Genomic DNA, 21547 nt, shown 5'->3' on the forward strand with positions numbered 1-21547 from the left:
GAAGGGGTTAATGGAGGCCAGCACTGCATTGGTTCATCTCTGAGCGACTGCAGAGGGCCATGTCCATGCTAATCAGAGCCACAAAAAAGGGGGCTCAAAATAACTGATCCGGTCTTCCTCTGGAGAGTGGCCACACAATCCCCACTCAGAGGAAGGAAAGGGCCAGGGACTGAAAAATCCAGCACCATGAGGACAACATTTTCGGAAAAAGGGCCCCTGCGTCATCTACCCACATTCTGGCTGTAGCCACACTTGTCCAAAACTTTGAAATTGTCATGCAAATGGCCAAATCAAAGAATACTAATGAGGCACTGAACTGAATGGTTAGCACCTCGTTAGCATTCGCACGCTTCTGGCTGTAGCACGTGTAAAGTGTGGCTTTCAAACGTGTGTGGCTCTGCGCAGCTATATGGGGGGGTACTCATTAGTTTTCTTGGATCTGGCCATTAGCGTGGCCATTTCGAAGTTTTGGCCAGGTGTGGCCACAGCCTTATTTCTGAAAGACTCTTTTGGCAGAGGCGCTCTTCCTCATCTGGGAGAGGGAGACAGCTGCCAGGGAAAGTGCAGTGTACTTCTCATTTAACATGGGAGGAAAGTATTTTGTGTGGAGCTGCCCTGTGGGATTTTTCAAACAAGCCCCAACTTTGCCTTAAAACCCTGCTGATGCGTAGACATAGACTAGCATGTGCTTTTGCATTAGTTTTTGAAAGGAGGGGCTCTTCTGAGGGATGCTGTGGAGCATCTACACACAGAACACAGTCTTTCAATAGGGCTTCAATGGGGCAAATTGAAGAGGAATTTGGAAAGAACATGGTGCTCCTTTCAAAATCCCTCCTCCCTTCCCCTTCCAGGAAGAGCCCCTTCCCTGAAAGGCTCTTTTGAAAGAGAATGAATGGAGATGAGCTGTGCATCGCTCTTCTGAAAGAGGGGGTCCTCCATGGTGCTGGCTGTCTGTCACGCAGAGATGCCTCTGCCAGCACAAGCAGGGCTCTGTGTTCAGTGTGTCCAGCTGCATTAAAAGATGCAGGGACCCAGAAACCCCATGGATTGAAGCTGAGAGGGTGCTAGCAGCACAGACAGCACAAGCTCCCACCAGGAAACCATCCAGTGCACTCTATGGCTCCCCAGAGCAATCCTGTGGCAATCCCTGGCCAATGACCTGGAGCCTTGAATCCCCCAGACCCTCCCCTTCAACCCATCTGAGGGGTTTTAGAAACCCAGCCAGGAGTGAGGCCAAGGCCAAGGAATTCTGGTGCTCTGAGGGGATGAGGAGCTATTGCTCCACATGACAAGCTGGTGCCAGGATGCTGCAGTTTTCAGCCACCTCTTGACTAGCCTGAGCTACAAGGGACACCCCACCTGCAAAGCAGACCAACGATGGAGCAAAATGAAGGAACTGTGGCAAGTCGACTACCAAGCCCATGATGCTGCCACCATCTGCCCCACCTCCAGGAGCTGAACAGCCTCCTGGGACCCACCTGGGATACCACCAGGTCAGATGGAGCCCAAATGGATAAGAGGCTGTCTGGACACCCTCACACAGCCTGTGACCACCCAGCTGGCCCAGCCGCCCACTCTCTCACCAGCCACTTCTACAGCCCCTGCCCAACATGTCCTCCACAGTGTCCCACAGCTTTCCCCACACATCCGCCCACAGTCCCTAATTTAGGGAATGTGGCAGAAGGAACGCAATGGTGCTGAAGGCTGGGAGGGACGTGTCGCCCAGAGATCATTTGCATGAGAATGCAAAGGTGTGCATGTGTGATACCTTGCAAAGAAAGCCTGATGGGTAGCAAGGAAGCAATGAGCTTTTTCCAATTGTAAACACATTGTTGTAAAATCACAATTTATACTAACACTCAGCAGAAGAATTGTGAAATCTCACCAATGCCCCAAGTCATTGTGGGGGACAGGGCAGTCGATGTAACTGCCTAAGACATGGATTGCACAGGGCTCCCTGGTTTAAAGCTTTGTGTGCGGGTGGGGTTTCAGTTAAAGTATAATGCAGTTCTTTGTGTTGTGTATAAGTTGGTGCTCTGTATATGCATATATGTAAATAAAAGTTGTGTTTGATCAACTTTTTTTGCCTGTTATAAAATAGAGTTGGGTATTAGTGATTTTCTATGAGGCTGTGCTTTTATAGATATCAAGAGCTTAAATCAGAGGCTTTTACTTCAAGCTTGACCCACATGGACAAACAGGTGGCATCACCAGTGGGCAGCTGGAAGGAGAAATAGAAAGTAGACAACTGGCGCATGGCTGGTAGGAGCAAGCAGAACACTGGACTGGAGCAAAGGTGACATGAGGGAATGCATCAGTGTGAGGTGTCAGTGCCCACATGGACTGGACCAAGTCATAAGCGGGGCATTTGAATTCGGAGGTGCAGAGAAAGTCCGGTGTGTGGATTGACTGTAGTGGACTGGTGAGCCTGAGAGGCCAAGGACATTGCTCAAGGCAGTTGACCTGGGCCAGTTACTTGAGGATTGGTTATGAACTCTGGGTGTGATAAATTTCCCAAGCTGTTGCTAGTTGACTTTTCTGCCTCTTTTCTTAAAAGTCCTTTTCTACACTCAGACTCTGTGCTTGCGCGTGGGGAAGCATTGCCTGTGCGAGGTGCCCAGGGGTGTGAGAATTTCCCAGCCTACTGGGTTGGGCTCAAGCTGGTTCTGCGTGAGAGGGATGAAAAGGAAGCCCTAGCTGTTGAACCCAGCCCTGGTTGCTCCCAATGCCTTCCGTCAGCAGGGTTCCACTCTATATGAGGTCTTGGACCGGGGGCTGCAGCCAGGGGAGCGTAAGAGGGAGAGCAGGAGATGGCGCTGCTGAAGAGGTGCCCGTGAGTGTACGATGGTTTGGTGGGAGTGAAGTGAGTTTTCTGAACTGTGTGAAGTTTGATTCTGATTGGGGGTCATGTCAGTGATGGTGTCAGGTGGGATTGTGTGTCTGGGAGGGTTTGATCCATTGTTCCCTTGGTTGCCTTTGATCAGCCTGAGGCTCAGCCTGCCCCTGTGTGGGGCAGCTTTAAAAGCAGCTTTAAAAGCCAGCGGCAGAGCAATAGGGGAGGGACGGAAACAGGGAAGTGTAAAAGGGAGTTTGATGGAATCAAGTTAATCCTTTGGCTCTTTCTCAGCCCCTTGATGTTATGAAACTCCGCACAGCAGTTCCATCCCCTGTGTGAGCAGAGAGGGACTGAGCCTGTTTTCCTTTCTCCCCTCAGGGGGCTGCAGGCACCACAGACAGGCGTGTGGCTCCATCCCCTTTCCATAGCCTTGTTCTGGACACAGACTGAGCCCAAATAACGAACCCAAGGCTCAGCTGCAAGGTGGGGCTGGTGACACAAGGGGATACAACCCCTTTGGTGCATTACAAGCCTGGCATTTGTGCAGTTCTCAGAGCAGAAAGCAGGAGCTTGGTAGAGATGGGGGGGTCTTAGCCACTTGACTGTGTGGCTGCACTGCCAGAGTAGGAGGTTCGCCGTCACTTTCCCAAGAAGTTCATGTCCGAATTATGCCTCAGTCTTGCCACTGCTCTCACAGAAACCTGGAGCAGGGGCTGGGGCAATGTCAGCAGAGACATTGAAAAGAGGCCAGATGGGGATGTCAAAGAAATCAAATTGATGTCATCAATGGGATTTGAACCTACACTTCTCTTTAGAGAGCAGAACACCCATGGAAGGTGAAGACAATATATCAAAACAGGTGCTTTTACCCACTCAGCCATTTTGACAGAGCTGAAAGCAACACTCACTCTACACAAGTTTTCTTTAATATTTTATGAGTCAGGTTGACAACTTTCTGTACCCAACTGCAGCATGTCCCTGTCAACACCCAGCAGCCCTTCTCCAGCACAGCTGGTTTTTACACACAATCACCCTGACCTAATACTGGGACGTGCTTTGGCATTAGCTGAGAAGAAACCGCCAGTTTGCCGCACTGAGGGGTGGAATTTTTCTGTGCTCATATTTGCAAAGTAGGTGGCAACCAAGCACCCAAGAGATGGGAGCTCTTATTGGCTCTTATTCTGCCCCATCTTTAGATGATAAAGTTTCATGAAAGGAAAGAAACCACATTGAGGAGAAAGGCAGCGCTCTTAAGGATTCTTCCAGAAATGAGTTGGCCCCAGAGAAGAAAAAACAAGAGAAAAGAGCACTGTTCCTCAACAAGTGACTACTTACAGGTTAGCCCATAGTGGTAACCACAACACTGCAGCGCACACTGACAGTTTGGTGCTTTTCTGAAGTGTTCTCAGGAGCCAGTGCATCAGCCAGATTCTCTTTGAAGAATGGGCAAGCAAAGGGCACCAAGAACTTTTCAAAACTTTGCCAATAACAATGGTGCAATCGCATCTCCAATTTCCTTTTTCACAAGGAGACGAAACACAGCCAGACCTTCCAACCATCAATTTTCATATCCACTCATTGTTTCCTGCCACTGCCCAGGGACTCCTTCAACAAAACAGGAAACCAAAATGCAAGACCATCAATGGCTTCTCTTCTAGCCACTGCTTGCACCCACAGCACTTCGGAGAGGCAGACACGGTGTTCCCAGGCTCCATCCCCAGTGCACAGGAGGCCCAGCAGCACAGTCACAGCCCTGCCAGCTCAGGAGAGGGAGCAGATGGAAACAAGGCATAAATGCAGAGCACATTAAGCTGGGGGAGAAAAGTGTCAATTAAGCACAAGCAGCTGCTCCTCTTGTGTAATGGACAGCACTCAGGACTCTGACTCTTGCAGTCTGAGGTAAACTCCTCAGTAGGACTGCCTCAGTTTCCCCTTCCACACAGCAGTGCAGGCTTGTTACGCCTTTGCTGCTCTACCCAGCTCTACGCCTGTGCACGGGTAATGGCTTATGAGCTGCAGGTCCTGTGACTTCTCTGCTCCTGTTCCCAGAATGTGCAAAAGTTCCCCCCAAAATCATCCATGGTACACACTGTGAAGAGGTTTACCATCATGCCTGCCCCACAGACAGCCACAGGCCCTCAAGCAGGACCAATGTTTATTGAACACAACTATCATCTTCCCCTTCTCAATAAGGCTTTTCCCAGAACACGTTTCAACCCTGACTCTCTTGCCCTTCTGGAAGTGAGTAACATGAGCTATGAGCTCCACATTTCCTTACCCTCACCTGGATAGGTGTGTCTTATTTATACCCTCTGTGCACAGCTGGAGCGAATGCACAAGGGCATGAAGCTACAGAGCACCCAAGGGGGAGAGTCAGCTGGTGAGAGGTTTTCTTCTCTCCTTGGGCAGGTGGAAACAGAAGTGAAGAGAAGAAAATCCTCTTCTATATTCCAAAGATGATGGCAATAGCAATTGGTAATGTAGTCGCTTCTGCTAGAGCTGAGGACAAGAACAGTCATTTGCTACCAAAGGCCAACATGTCAGTGAAAGGTGTGAGCAGATTGCTGTGTGGGATGAGACAATCAATGCAAGAAGAAAACTGCCCACTATGGGCTTTGAACCCCTGACACTGCATGGAAACAGCTCATTCTCAACCAATAGAGCTAGCCAGGCCCCAAGAAAAACCTTTCCAACCTTCTGTCACACAGTTGAAGAGTTAAGTTTGTAACAGTCAAATGCATGTGGCAAAGTGTTCACAAGTGCCTGACCAAAGTGTCTCCCTTGCCCTCAATTGGGTGTTCAGGTCTCTGTGGGGAGACACAGCTTCAAACTCCTCTCCTGACACACCCACTTTTTGGCCACAAGAAACAGCCTCAGTTCAACCTCTCCAGTCACATGAGAAAAGTCCGTGCTCAGGATTTCTCTCAGAGGCCCTTTCCCGCCCTCTCCCTCTTCAGCTCCTGTGATGTGAGATCAACCCTCCTCCCTTGGCCTCTGGGAGAGAACTGCAGCCAGCTGGGTGTGTGCTCCTGGAAAAGACTCCATGCGAGGAGCAGCAGCTGAGGTGGAGAGGGCAGAGCTGGGTTAAGTGAAAGCAAAGGAGTGATGGTCCTTTGGGGGTTTGTCTATTATCAGAGCTGTTCAATCCATAGGACAAAGGGGGGTGGCTGCACTAGAACCATAGAACAGGGATGGAAGAGACCTAAAAAGGCCATCAAGCCCAGCCCCCTGCCCGAGGCAGGACCAGACCCATCAGATCAGCCCCGCCAGGTTTTGTCAAAACGAGACTTAAACACCTCCAGAGGTGGAGACTCCACTACTTCCCTGGGGAGACCGTTCCAATGCTTCACCACCCTCCGAGTGAAAAAGTTTTTCCTCATGTTTAACCTGCACCTTCCCAAATGCAACTTGAGTCCATTGTTCCGTGTTCTGCCATCCGTGACCACTGCGAACAGCCTCTCTCCAGCCTCTTTGCAGCCTCCCTTCAGTAAGCTGAAGGCTGTTATCAAGTCCTGCTTCAGTCTTCTCTTCTGCAGACTAAACCGTCCCAGTTCCCTCAACCTTTCTTCATAGGTCACATGCTCCAGCCCCCTAATTATTTTGGTCGCGGCCTCTGGACCCTCTCCAGTGTATCCACATCCTTCCTATAACTGGGGGCCCAGAACTTGACACAGTACTCCAGATGCGGCCTCACCAAACCTGAATAAAAAGGAATAATCACTTCTCTGCATCTACTGGCAACCCTCCTCTTGATGCGACCTAATTTTCCGTTAGCTTTCTTGGCTACAGTGGCACACTGTTAACTCATGTCCAGTTTCTCATCCACTTCAGCTCCCAGATCTTTTCCTGCAGAACTACTACTGAACCAGTCAGACCGCAGCCTTTAACAACGCTTGGGATTCTTCCGGCCCCGGTGCAGGACTCTGCACTTGTCCTTATTGAACCTCATCAGATTTTTTGCAGCCCAGTCTTCCAATTTGTTGAAGTCACTCTGGACCGTAGCCCGACCCTCCAGCATATCTACCTCTGCCCCTAGCTCATTGTCATCCACAAACTTGCTGAGGGTGGAATCCAACCCCTCATTCAGGTCATTGATAAATATGTTGAACAGACCAGGCTCCAGAACTGAACCGAAGTGGAACTCCACTAGAAACCGACCGCCATCCCGACATTGAGCCGTTGATCACGTCCCACTGGGCCCAACCTTCTAGCCAGCTTTCTATCCATCTTACTGTCCATTTATCCAATCCACATTCCTTTAACTTGCCATCCACACCACCTGTGAATGCTGAAGTTGCCTCCCATCAGGTCTCTTGATTGCTCCCTGCCAGCCACTCAGCCTGTGTCCTTTTTTTTGGGCCTCTGCTCATAGCAGCCAGAGAGAAAGGACAGGCTCCCTGGCCAAGGCTGTTGGTGGATGGTTTTTGTTTCACTTAGAACAAAAGTGTTCCCTTGGCTCATTGAAAGGTACCGCAGGCTGTCTGATTGCTGGCACTCATAGGGGCAGGGAAGGCCAGGCTCCAGGCCAGCCATACAAGCAGGAACACATGCCAGGACACAAATGACATCCTGTGTTTGTTGCTGATTTCAGCTTGGAAACTTTTGGGATAACCAGTGCTCCACAGAATCTCCGCTGGCTTCCTCTGAGCCTCCCCTGCAATGCCATCCACCTGTGTGGCATGTGCCATGACACATGGATAGGCCAACCTAGAGAAAGTGGTGGTGAGAGGCCCTAAGAGCTGCCTTTCACTAGCTCAGCGGGTGGAGCAGTGGACTTTCGGGAACTCTCAGCAAGTTCTGTGTAGTTGACTGGATGAGAGTGGGCACAATGGGGTCTTTTTACCCTCCCCTTGCTGAGGAAGAGCAAGAGAAGAAATGAAAAGCCTTCAAGCACCAAGGTGTGTGGAAAGGTCTGACAACGTCCTTTTCAGGAGCATTTGCCAGCAGCAAGGACCGACGTAGTCACTAATTGCTCTGGGGCCTATGTTAGGAAAACCTCTGCTGAAGCCTGGGGTTGAACCAAGGACCTTTAGATCTTCAGTCTAATTTTCTCCCAACTGAGCTATTTCAGCAACTGCTCAAAAGTTATCACCTCACTATTGGAAATGTTTTTCTCAGCTATTGTTGCCTTTGCGAGTGTCCTTGAGAGGCAGGAGGAATATTGGCAACTTCCTTCTACTTGAGTTCCTCTTTTGCCCCATTTCTGCCTTACTTCCTGGTTCACCCAGTGGCCGCAGGGGACTGCAGGATACTGATGGTAAGGAAGAAGATGGGATCTGACCCTTTCACCACAAGAGTATCTTACCACATCCTGGCCACTTAGCCTCAAGATCATTGTGTGACCGGATGGTGCCCAAGCTTTTGAAGAGGGACAAGAAGTAAACAGGGCCACTCGTGTGTAAAGGCCAAGAGTTACAAAGCAAAGCAACCCCAGGAAGAGTCTTTGAAGAAGTGACCCATCGGGATGAAGCATCCAGAGGTCCTCAAGTGCTCTCGGCCATTCTCCCTGTTGAAGGAAAAGATCCAGGATCATTGAACCATGGAGATAAATGTGTGGTTGTGCAGATCATGTCGGAGAGAGAGCTATGGTTTCTTCAACCATGGGATTCTCTTCTGGGCATACACGTTGCAAGGAGGAGATGGGATGACTTAACAAAGAGAAGATTCAGGGGAAGAAAGAGTCCCAGTATGGGGTCAGGAACAAGGTGAGTGGGTTAAGAGAGTTGTTCCCAGGCAGAGGAGTTAGCTCAAGTGGTAGAGCGCTCAAACCCTTGTCCTGGTATAAGTGAATAACACGAATTCAGAGCTCCTCCTTGCCTGGCTATGTGTAGATCATTTATAGGTCCAGGGCACAAACGGAGCTGATGTGGAAAGACATGACACGACAGAGTGCTGAGGAGGACAGTGAGCTGGCACAGGGTTTTTTTCTGCCCTCTTGGGGCATATGGGGATGGAACTGAAGAGAAGAAAATCCTCTTTTGCTCTCTGAGGGTGACAGAAACATCAGTTGCTCCTCTCCAGACCTGAGGACAAGAAGAGACTTTTCCTGCCTAAGGCCAGGAGGTCAAAGGAGACAGAGAGGGAGAGAGGGAGAGCAGAGCCCTGGCTGGGCATCTCCTGGGATCATGATTCTAGCTAGTTCAAATAGTTCTTTTGACAAATGGGCTTCAAAACAGGTTCCATTGTTTGTAGATGCTGAATGTCCAAATAGCAGAGCAGTATTTCCAAACCCATGTTGTGTGTAGCTCTGCGATATCAGAATCGACAACTCTGGAATCCCTCTTCTGGAATCGCTTACTGAGGCAGAACTCTGCTGTGCACACACAGCCTTTGTGTCCCTCAGCCGTAGCCATGGGCAGCCACAGGGATGCTGTGGCCTCTGGAATAAGATCGGCGAGTCAGAAATTATGTTCAGACACAGGGGAATTAGCTCAGTTGGCAGAGGGCTCATTTAGCATGCGAGAGGCTTTGGGATAAATGCCCACGTTCTCCAACAGAAGTGGTGTCTTTTTTCCTTCTTTTCCAAGGCCGTGTCAGGCCGGGAGCGAAGCTTCTCCAGTGCTCTCTTCCATTTCCCTCCATTTTGCTCCCTGCAAAGAAACAGCCCATTTGGGTTCGAAAGCTGCTGGACCCCGGCCTCCTTGGCCTTAACGATTTCTCTTTAAAACAAAGGTTAACCTGGGTCATGTGCTCTGATGACCTAATCTTTCAGATGTCGCCAGTTCCCCATTTCTAGGGACCTTCCAGCACTGACCACAGTTTCCCCAGTACAGCAGTCCCAGGACACCTGTCCTCTGGGTCTTCACTGGCCAAGAGCCTTCCCCAAGCAATGTGGACCATAAAAGCCCTGTGGTTGCCATGACAATCTGGGCACTGGAGTAGGTCTTCCGGAGGTGGGGGACAGTTTTTTACACCCCTGAGAGACACCACCCAATTGTCTAGCGCGGAGCTGTGCAAAGAGTCACCCCCCTTGGGAGTTAAACCTCCCCAGCTCCTCTGCCGGACAGGATCTAAACTCCAGCAGAGCGAAGCAGGCCCAGGTGTGGCTGGCAGGAGTCAGGTGTGGGCAGACAGCAGAGCTCAGGCTGAGGCAGGCCTCATGGCTTAGCTGGCTAAAACACCTCCCTTCTCAACAGGAACCCCTGGTTTCCTGTCCCAGGGGTGCCCAACTACTGCCCTTTCAGGAAACCTGCCAGGACATTGCACCACACGGATGTGAGATATAACCCCCAATGCCCATTCTGCTGGTTTCCAAGATGCTGACAGGGACTCGTAAGAGAGCTGCTGACACTTCAGTGCTCCTCTGCTGAGGTCCAGGGATCATAGATTCAAGTCTATTGGTCAGTAATTATTGTTTGTGTTCCTTCATGCTGGTCCCTGCGTGTCAGCAGCCACCCCACATGCTACTGGCGCCTGGGGGGTGGGGAGGCTGTTTGTGGCTGTGTCCTGGCCAGGGCTCTCCCCACCTTTGGTTCTCTGTGTTTTTAAGCCTCCCCATGGAGTTGTGAGCATTAGTTGCCTCCTGCTCCAGCTTCCCAGAGGAGGGGAGCTGTGGTGGGCTGCAGCCTGCAACTCCTGCTCCCTCCTGCTTTCCCCTGACTTGTCAGCCTGGCCCTGGGCCTCTTTCCTTTCGCATCAGAGGGACGAGGGACAAAGCTGAGTTGAAGTGCAAGGGCCAAACTTGCGGGCGTGAGGTGAAGCTGTGAGAAAAGCAATGCCTGAGAGTGTGTGAAAAAAGGGGAAGACTTTATCTTATTGTTTCCCCCAATATGAGCAGCTGGCAGGATTCTGACCAGGGATGCCCTGGGAGGGACCTGTGAAAAACATATCGTTTGTCACAGAAGCTGCTCTTGTTTCTGTGCTGGAAATCACCTCGTCCTTAGGAGTTCTAAATCTGCCCTTCCCCAAGCAACGTGGACCACAAAAGCTCTCTGATTGCCAGGATGATATGTGCGCTGAGCGAGGTCTACATTGTACTGGGGGGGGTGACAGTTTTTACATGGAGTCATGGAGTGACACCACCGAATTTTCTAGCCAAGACCTGTCCAAAGAGTCACCCCCCTTGGGAGTTAAACTCCACAGGCTCCTCTGCCTGACAGGATCTCCACTCAAGCAGAGCTGAGCAGGCCCAGATGGGGCGGCAAGGAGTGAGGTGGGGGCAGACAGGAGAACTTGCCTGGGAACAGGCACCATGGCTTAGCTGGCCAAAACACCTGCCTTATAAGCAGGGGATCCTGGGTTCAACTCCCAGTGGTGCCTTGTTACCATCTCTTTTCGGGGTTGGCTACTGTTAGCAGACAGGACTGGTCCATGTGTGTATTTGATATGACCCACCATGTACATTCTAATGATATCCGTGATGCTGACGGACTCATAGCAGAGCTGCTGACAGCTCCTGGCTCCTCTACTAGTGGGGGCAGGGTTCTGGTGGGGGGGTGAGGCTCTTCCTGGGGGTCTGCAGGCCAGGGATCTCTCTACCTTTGATACTGTGTTTTTCAAGCCCCCCCCATGGAGCTGTCAGCATTGGCAGCCCCCTGCTGCAGGTTCCCAGAGGAGGGGAGTTGTGGTGGGCTGCAGCCTGGGATGACTCCTCCCTTCTGCTTTCCTCTGACTTCTGAATCCTGGATTGAATGCTGGACTAATCTCGACCTTCACAACCTCCTCTGGTGAGGGGCTCCATTGGTTGGCTGTGAGCTGTGTGAAAAATGCTTCCTTTTTGGTTCTGGTTGAACTGATGTCTATTAATTTCATTCAGTGATGCTCGTTCTCGTGTTATAAGGAGTAAATGGTATTTTCATATTTATGGTCTTGTGAGGGGTGGTGTATTCAGAACCCCCTTTATGTTTCACAGGGCAGCGTAAACTTGCGGCCACAGTCAATAGTCCAAGTGCTGTCTGCAGGGCAGCCTGGCCTTGCAGACAGAATCAAGACAGCAAGGTCCTTAATGGATCGGTGCTTTGGAAGGGGTTATGGGGTCACAACCACAGACCCCACAGCAGGGAGCTGGTTTCTGGCTTAATCACATGGCTAAGCAAGTCCAGCAGTCTCTGCAGCTGTGCCAGGATTGTGTTCCCAGCACCCCCACAGAACGTGAAGTTTGCGTCAGTTGGGAACCGGCTGTTTTCCTGGCAGAAGGCCCCTTCTGCAGCCTGGGAAGCAGCAGGAGCATCTGAGCTCCTGGAGCTCCTTTTGAAAGGTAAGTCCTGGGGTTGGGGGGCAGCTGAGGTGGATTAAGCCTGGCTGCTTGTTGGGGCCGTGGCAGGGGAGTAGCAGGGTGAAGCTTGGGGTGGGTTAAAGCTGCAGATGGTGAAGTTGAGCCAGGGCCATGCAGGGGATTGAGCTGGAGCTGAACGTGGTGGGGGTGAGTCAGAGCTGCACGGTGGGTGGTGATCCAGAGACATGCAAGGGCTTGAACTGAGACTGCACAAGGCCAGGTGTGGGGAGCCAGGGCCAAGGGGGTGGGATTTTGAGTTGTGTTTAAGGTGCATTAACCAGTGAAACCTAAACCTCCCACACACCTGAACCACTGAAACACAACCCCCACTCTGCCCCCTGCACCCTGAACTGCCAAAAATCAACCCCCCCACCAGCCCTGCAGCCCCAAACCTACACCTCCCACACACCTGAACCAACAAAACGTAACCCCCCTGCCCTGTGCACCCCGAACTGACAAAACTTCACCCCCCTGCCAGCCCTGTAGCCCCAAACCTAAACCTCCCACACACCTGAACCACAAAAACGTAACCCCCCCGCTGCCCTGTGCACCCTGAACTGCCAAAACTCAACCCCCCACCAGCCCTGCAGCCCCAAACCTAAACCTCCCTCACACCTGAACCACCGAAACATAACCCCCCCCGCTGCCCTGTCCACGCCGAACTGCCAAAACTTAACCCCCCGCCAGCCCTGCAGCCCCAAGCCTAAACCTCCCACACACCTGAACTACTGAAACGTAACCCCCCCCGCTGCCCTGTGCACCCCGAACTACCATAACTCAACTCCCCGCATGTGACCACTATTATTCTAATGAGGTGCTGCATATGCATGGCAGAGCTTCATTAGCATCTGTTGAAATGGCTCATTAGTATCCCCCTTTTGAAAGTGTAGCCACGGCCTAAGTGATCAGCTCTTCTGAGAAAGTTTTGATATCGATTTCATACTGCTGAGAATTACTTTTTTTAAAGCACGTGTGAGGAGAGAGAATAAATCTGGTGTTTAAACATTTCTATGTTCTGAAGTTGTTGAAAGAATTCTCGTGTTCTGTTCTGCACACGCACATTTCTTTGTGATAACCTGTTGCAAATGTTTAGGCTGGAGCCTGGTTCTGCTTTTCTACCTTTTTCCCCACAGCTACGTCTGCAGTGGAGAGCTTTTTTTTTTTTCAAAAAAGCTGCAGCTCTTTCAAAAAGTCCTGTGGAGCATTGACACACGAAGCCTGTGGCTACACTGCCCAGCCCTTTTGGAAGTGGCATGGAAATGTGGCCAATAGGAAATGCAAATGAGGTGCAGATTTAAATATTGTGTGTCTTAGTTGCAAAACCACTCAGGACCTCAGTTCTGGAAGAGCTGAAATTGAAAGTCCCAGTTGTGAGTGCAGCTGCTTCCCTCTCCTCTAGCAGCTGAGCCGGTGAAGGACTCCCCCCAGTTTTGATAAGGGCCCCCACCTGCCTGTGGCAGGGCAAGCAGTGGCTTCAGGGTGCGAATGAGGGGAGGGCAAGGTACCACACAGCAGCAGGTCAAGCTCCTGTAGTGGAGTCGTTATTCCATTTACCTGACGCACAAAAGGTCCTTCCTTCAAAACCAGGCAGAAGCCTCAATGCCTCTGTTTTTCGAGCTCCCCCTTATGCCCACAAGGGCTCGTCTCTTTCTGCCATAACCTTTCCCTCTGATAAGCCCAACGCCCCTGTGACAGGAGTTGAACCAGACCCTGCTCTGCAGCAGGAGAGCCCAGCAGGTGCATTGCAGCGAGTGCACAGAAACCGTGTCCCTGCACGTACCTGAAGGCTTTTCCCTCACTGATGTCCCTGGCGAGGAACCACAGAGCTGTCTTTGCCTCTCAGCCAACAGAAGCTGTGCCAGGCAAGTGCCCCTGCCCTCTCCCACACCTTCCCTCCCAGCCCCAGCCTGCTCCTGAACCTGCCTCCCACCCCAGCCTGCTCCCCATCCGCCCCCTCCCTCACAGCCTGGCCTGGCAGAGAAGGGGCCAAGCCAGCTGGAGTTGCTGTGCTAACGGAGCAGCTGGAAAGGAGCAGAGCATGTCAGGAGCAGACACAGAGGCTGCAAACCCTGCCGATGTCCGGCCATGGCCCTGGTCCGTATCCACCCAGCAGGGACACATGGAGAGAGCCGGTGCAGGGCCCAGCCCCAGAGCAGAGACTGACCACGGCCGGGCTGTGCTGCTCTCAGGACAGGGCACAACAGGGCCCTGCTCACCCCAGCAAGCAGCACTGCAGGGTACAGGAGTGAGCGTAGCCCTGTTGGGCAAAACCTGCCCCTCCTGTGTCCCCGGCCGGCCAGCGAGTGGCAGAAAGGTTCCTGGCAGGGTGAAGTTGGGCCGTACAAAAAGGTTCCAGGCATGTTGGGTGAGGTGGCTGGGGGGTGAAGGCAGCGGACTGCTAATCCATTGTTCTCTGAATGCACGTGTGCAAATCCAGCTCTTATCGAACCTTTCCAGTCACCAGCCGGCTGAGCTGTGTTGAGTTCCAGGCTAGTGTGTGATGCCACTTCCACTACAGCTGAGCCTGCCGCCTCCCAGCTCCTGTGCTGGGCAGACTCCAAGCACAGGCCATCTGTGTGAGGCTGAGCTCAGCTCTGGCTGCAAGAGGTGGGATGATTTCATTTGCCTCACAGACCCCAGGCTGTCTCCAGTGTGAGCCCAACAGTGCTGTGTTCACCTCAGTCCCCTGCAGTGCTGCTGCCCGGGGAGAGCAGAGACCCAAACACTGCCAGGGTGCAGGGGTGCAGTACCCAGCCAGACATGGGGGCCAGGTGGGGGCAGCCCTGGTTCAGCTGCAGCCAGTGACATGGGCAGCTGCCTCTGAGGAAGGGCCTGTTCCCAAGGCTGAATCAGGGGCTCTGGTCTCTCCCAGCTCCTGGGCTGGGCTGGGCAGTGCACAGCTGGGAAAAGAGCAGATACTTGCCCAGGGGAAAGAATGTTTCTCTGCAATAGGTCCTTCCACAGCACCAGCTCCAGGCCCTGAGGCAGGTCTCCATTCAACTGTGCCACCCTGGGCAAGCCCTGAGTTCTTCTGTGCTTCTCACCAGCTGGGGATGCCTCTTTGGCACATATCTCCTGCCCCTCTGCTAAAAGGAGCCCTGCAGTAAAGAGGCCCCACTTGGAGATTGGCTGATTTTGTACCACCTTGTGATGCTGGCCTCAGCGTGCAGGCTGCTTTTGGGGTGGGTTTGGTGGAGGGGAGGAGCCAGGTGGGGGGGCTCTTTATGGAAGTCCTCTGGACACATGTAGTCATGGTCCCCCTTCTTCTTCAGCTGTCCTGAGGTGCTCTGTGGCATTAGAGCCATCCCACGGATGTGTCACTACCAGCAGCTGCACCTCCGGGTGCCCGAAGGAGGACAGGTGAGCTGGGCTGCTGCCCGGAGCCATCAGGCCCACCAAGAGTGGGTCCATGTCTGGGAGGCCCTATGGGAGTACTTTGACTGGGGTGGTCCGAGTGAGCACCACCCAGGCCACCCCCTGCACACTCACACCACGGCCTGCACACCGCCCCTACCACCCACTGACCATCCCCACCACCCGCTCACTGTCCCCATCACCCACACACCAGCCCCACCACCTCCACACCGCCCCCACCACCCACTGACCACCCCCACCACCCGCTCACTGTCCCCACCACCTCCACACCGCCCCCACCACCCACTGACCATCCCCACCACCCGCTCACTGTCCCCACCACCCACACACCAGCCCCCACCACCCACTGACCACCCCCACCACCCGCTCACCGCCCCCACACGTAACACGGGTGTGTGTGAAAATAAAACTGATTCCTTGTTAAACAACCAAAAAGCTCACCTCTGAGTGTGGAACATAACAAACACCATCATAACTCAGTATGGACATGGGGGAAACGAGATACACTAACTATTTACACGGGGGGACGGGGCACATGGGACTGCCCAAGGGTGTGGGTGCTGATGGGCTCTGGTGGCCGTGGCCTAATCCGTGGGCTGTCGTCTGCCAGGCCCAGGCATGCCAGGGTCATGCCCTGGGGTGTGTGTGCCCTGTGGGGTACGTACCTGACAGTCCAGCGCCGTGGTCAGGGAACGCCCGTTGGGCAGATGCCTGGCTGGAGCCGTAGGAGGGGATGTCCAGCACAAGCTTAGCCTCACTGTTGGACCACTTGGACGGTGGGTGACTGGTTCCTGCTCTGGCCCTGGGGGTGCGGGGCTGGGCTCCGGTCCAGACTCAGGCTCCACGTCCTGCTGGGTGTCCTCAGCCATGGCGTCAAGGAAGGCCGGGGAGAGGAGGTGTCGCTGGGGCCCAGGATGGCGATGAGCTCGCAGTAATAGGGGCAAGTGGTGGGAACAGCCCCACACCAGCTGGCCGAGTCCTGCGCCCAGGCGTAACCCTGCTGCAACTCCTTGACCTTACTCCTGATACGGTGAGGGGTGTGGGCAGGGTGACCGCGGGTGGTCAGGCTCTTGGCCAGCTGGGGAACACTTCTGCGTTCTGCTGCTTGTTTCCCATTACGTGGAGCACCTTCTCCTCACTCAGAGCCCCAGAGGTCACGGAGCTCAGAGTCAGTCCAGGAAGTGCTCCTAACAGCCGACTGCTGCCATTGCGGACCCCACTATTTTGAAGTAGAGGGACGTGGAATGTCTACACACGTTCTACTTCGATGTCAGATATCGACGTAGGGCTCTGTTCCCATCTTCTGATAGGAGCTGCAGCTTTGACATCACACTGGCTAACATCTATTGCAGCTTTGAAGTAGCGTGTCTCACGTGGAGATGTGGCACGTGCTATTTCGAAGCTGTGCTTGCTACTTCCATCTCGCTTTCTCATGTAGACGCACCTTTTGTGTTCTTTCCAAATAACTACAAATCGCCCCATGTGCCCTTTCCATGTGAGAGCCATCTAGTGACTGACACTCACCTTTCCACTGCCCTGGCGAGACGGGCGGCAGGAGTGAAGAATCAGAACATTCCAAGCAGAAATCTCCATCCCTCCATTGAACACAAACCATCACTGCCCCTGTCCAATAACACTTTTCCCATCACACTTTTGAACCCGCAATCTCTTGTCCTTATGTAAGTGAACAACAAGAGATCCTCATTTCCTCACCATCCCCTGGATAGTTGGAGCTGGTTTGTACACCCAATGCCCACCTGGAGCCAATGCAGAAAGATGCGAAGCTACCGAGCACTGAAGAGGGACACTCAGCTGGGGAGAGGATTTCTTCTCTCCTCCTTGTGCAGGTGGGAATAGAGACGAAGAGAAGAAAATCCTCTTCCACTTTCTGAAGATGATGGAAATACCAGTTTGTACAAGAGATGAGAACAAGAACACACATTTCCTGCCTTAGGCCAGGACGTCAGGAAGAGCTGTTTGAGAATTGCTCAATCAGCTGAAAACATGAGTGCAAGAAGGGAAGCGCCCAGCATGGGGCTTGAACCCATGATCCTGAGATTAAGAGTCTCATGTTCTACCAGGCCACAAGGATAAAAATGTCTCATGACCTATCACAGAGGAGAAGGAGTCAAATCTGCATGTCAGGTGGGTCAAAGTCAAATGTGTGTGGCAAAGTGCTCACAAGGGCCAGACTCCAGTCTTTGTTCTTTGGGCTGCCGCAGGTGCGATGCAAAGAAAACAGACTGTTGGAGTGAATCTTGGCCAAGCCTCTCACTGCTGCTGCGAGCTCTCCCGAACACCTCACACACCTACGGCCATTTCTGCACAACAAATTAATGCTGACACCGTTTCCCCCAGCGCAGAGCCGGTGCAGGCAGTCGAACACTTTTCTTTTTCATACAGAGAGAACACGCAGGTGAAGAGAGTTTTCCGTGGGAAATTGGCTGTTAGTGACTCTCCAGAGGAAGGGGCGTTAGTGGCTCACAGGCGGTTGTGCTTTACAACGCTGGGCGAAGGGAGCAGAAAGGGGGAACTGATTCACTCACCCTTCAGTTCCACTGGGGAGGGCAGAACCCTAACCGAGTGTTTCCTGCCTTCAATGTGCCCAGCACCAGCTGGATCAGGCTCTGACCTGCCCCAGATGAACGTCGGTCGTCCAGCGCAGTAAGTTATGGGGCAGGAGAACGGGACAAAGAGGCTCCTCCTCATGCTCGTTTTCCTCACCCTGATTCCTCTCCAGCCTCGTGGGCAGAGCTGAGGAAGGAGAGTCCCTGCGGCAAAGCCCCGCGGGTGTCTGAGATGTCACCTGCCCTGCAGCCTGTCCCGCGTGGCTGTTGTCATGGCCTCTCTGTGAGGTCATCACCTTCCAACTTCTTTTAACCAATCAGCTGAGGTGCTGTAAGAGGCCCTTGTGATGTCACTCCCACACCTACCTGTACCCTGCAGGGTTCATGTCCTGCCCCTGGCAGCCCCTTTGCATGGCTGAGCTTCCACCCCTGTGTCACCCCCACTCACTCAGGGACATTCTGGGGCTCAACTCGGCTGCACATGGGAACACCAGAGGCTGCTCTGTGCCACAGGCTGTTTGCAGAGATCATCTCGTCTGACCTCCTTGCACATCACAGGCCTCCTGCATGGCGCAGTCGGGAGCAGGGCACCAAAGCGCACACCAGACAGGCACTTGGTCTGCACTGGAAGGTGCCCAGGGCTAGAGAAAGCCTCATGCCCCTGGGGCATCTGGAGGACATTAATGCAGTGACCGGAAAGGAAAGGACCCAAAGTCCACTCTTGGGGGTCTGCATCATAACTCATATGCAGAACAACTCTGTGCTCAGGTCTGCACATTTCACAGTTTTATTTCTCTCTCAAGCTGAAATTGAATTCTTTGAGCAGTGAGTTCTACAATTCCTAATCGGGCCAGAGTAATGACCAATAGATAGATAGATAGATAGACACCAAAAATCCATCAATCTATCTATCTAATTGGGAATACAACTGCATGTCATAAAATTCCTTCCCTTTAACTTTAATTAAATTGAATTCCCCTTTAATTGAACCAAGGGAGATTTCGGTTGGACATCAGGAAATATTTCCTGTCAGGGCAGTTAAGCACTGGAATAAAATGCCTTGGGTAAAGGCAAAATCTCCATCTTTGGAGATATTTTAGAAGTTGGATAAATATCCAACGGGGAATACCTAGATCAGGGGTAAGGAAACTTTTTACTTTGGTCCGCACTTTTCATCTCTGAAATTAGGAGCTACCCCACAACCTCTCGAATGTGATCAGAACCTACAGAAATTTCAGTGATGTTCATAGGTTTAAACGCCCCTTTGGGCGTGTTAAAGAAAACAAGTCTGTAAAATAGAAGAACTTTATTCATCAGTGTATAAATGTGATGACACAGACATAGAAACAGTAACAGATTTCATCATTTTTCATGAGATGGATGAGCCTGAGACCCAGCAGGTAACTGGGCTGTGCCCCCCTTATGAAATTTCATGCCCCCTGAGGTTTGCTCACCCCACGATAGATGGTGCTTGGCCCTGCCATGAGGGAAGGGGACTAGACTTGATGACCACTTCAGGTCTCTTCAATTCTAGAGCCCTATGAGTCTGTGACTCCCACTGGCTCTGGCCCTGCTTCACTTCTTAAGACTTTTGAATTTCTATGCCCTGTTCCTTAGCCTTGGAGTGTCAAGTATTCTCTTTAGTGGCCGGCACATCCTCTGCAGCCCCTGGGGGAGGCACTGAAGGGGGAACTCATATCTGCCCTTGACTGCAGGAATTGCCCCTGCCTTTCCCATTGGCCAGGAAGGGGGAACCGCAGCCAATAGGAAGTGGTGTGTGGTGCCTACGAATGACAGGGAGTGCATGGAGCCACCTTCCCCTCACCCCAGGAGCTGCTGCTAGTGGGAGGTGAACCTGCTTTAGCCCCACTGCGCCACCCCATGGCTGCACCAGAGTTTGATATGCCCCAATCTACACTGGTGCACAAGAGATACTGCACTACCCAATGCACTGCAGCCCCTGGAGGGTTTGCTGGAGACAAAGGGCTGTCTAAGCAGACTCCCTGAGCCTGTACATCAGGTCTGGCATCCCCAGGGCCTCTCTGTTCCCTGCCAGCATGGCCCACACAGCACAGAAGGAACACAGGGCTGAGACTGGGGACTCAGGTGCCCGGCTGCCGTTGGAATGAATGGAATGAAACGGGAAATGCTGAGGTGTCCTATGCAGCAGTGCAGTCAGCATATGGGTAAGGATGGACCTGCCACCATATGCTTAGCTGGCAGAGAGCAGTCTAGAGCTCTGATAGGAGGAGACACCAGCATGCACATGTGGTGAGGCTGGCCAGCCTGTTGGAAAGGGGCTTTGGCCATCTCCATCCCTCCCCTCGCTTGGCTACTTACTTCATAGGGTGTCATAAGGAGGAGGGAGAAAACTTGCTCTCCTTGGCCTCTGAGGATAGAACAAGAGGCAATGGTCTTAACTGCATCAGGGGAGGTTTAGGCTGGACATTAGGAAAACGTTCCTAACTGTCAGGGTGGTCAAACACTGGAATAAATTTCCTGGGGAGGTTGTGGATTCTCCATCTCTGGAGATATTTAAGAACAGGTTTCAGAGCCGTCTATCAGGGGTGGTTTAGACAGTACTTGGTCCTGCCTTGGGGCAGGGGGCTGGACTCGATGGCCTCTCAAAGTCCCTTCCAGTACTGGTGTCCTATGATTCTATCACTGATTCACCTGACTGAGAAGCACCTGGGCCCTGGGCACAGCCTGACCAGCCTTTCCCCATCCCAGGAGATGAGGTTGATCACAAGGTTCTTCTCCAGTCCTCATTGTGTTGACCTGATGGACAAAATTCTTGCTGTCCAAATACACCCCACCGGGGCAGGGGCTCCAGCCCATGAGGCAGAGGAAGGCTTAATAGTCACCACCTCTACAAAAGGGACAGGCTTCCAAGTGGGTCTGGACCAGGGGAGGCTGGGGCTTGCCTGGATCCAGCTTCTCAAAAAACAAAGCCAGCCCCCCAGAAGCTCACACTGCACCACACACTACCCCAGGAAGGGGCAGCAGGAGCACCCTGCCAAGTGGCACCTGCCCTCCACAGCAGCTCCAGTGGTTTTCTTTGCTCTCCGTTTCCTCCCCAGTTTTGCTGGCCTCAAAGCTCTAGGAATCAGGGAAGTCATAAACACAGGAGACCACTGCCCCAGCCAGTCATGGCCCCCAGCACTTCTGCACAGGTTGTTGTGGAACTCTGGAAATCCTCTTCAGAGACATTCAAGTGTCTAAGTGTCTGGCTGAGCGACACAAATTAGTTCAGAGATGTGAAGGGTGGGGGGACCTCATTCCTCTGCCGGGGTGGGATGCTCAGCAGGAACTAAAAACCTTCTGAATAACTTTGGATTGCAACCTTTCCTCAAGATGTGATACCGAGTCTTCCCCCCAGCACTCCCTTCCTTCCCTTGGAGGTGGTGGGATTAGAAGGCCTCCAGGGCTCTGCTTTCTTAGTTTTCAACTTTAAGCTACTGGATGAGGAAGAGTGGCCAGGCCAGTGGGTTGCTGAACCAGGGGACAGGCCAAGCCAGCAGGAACTGGTGGAGTGACAATAAAGTCAGAAGAAAG

At 52.6% G+C, this 21547-nt stretch overlaps 1 non-coding gene across 1 annotated transcript; it reads left to right on the top strand.

The window, feature by feature from the left end:
- The first annotated feature begins 11021 nt into the window (after positions 1-11021).
- TRNAI-UAU (transfer RNA isoleucine (anticodon UAU)) lies at positions 11022-11095 on the top strand. The gene has a single exon. It is a non-coding gene; the product is annotated as a tRNA-Ile (tRNA).
- Positions 11096-21547: the final 10452 nt, after the last annotated feature.

This window comes from Carettochelys insculpta, chromosome 7 (genome assembly GCF_033958435.1).
Source record: "Carettochelys insculpta isolate YL-2023 chromosome 7, ASM3395843v1, whole genome shotgun sequence".
Classification (NCBI taxonomy): Eukaryota; Metazoa; Chordata; order Testudines; family Carettochelyidae; genus Carettochelys; species Carettochelys insculpta.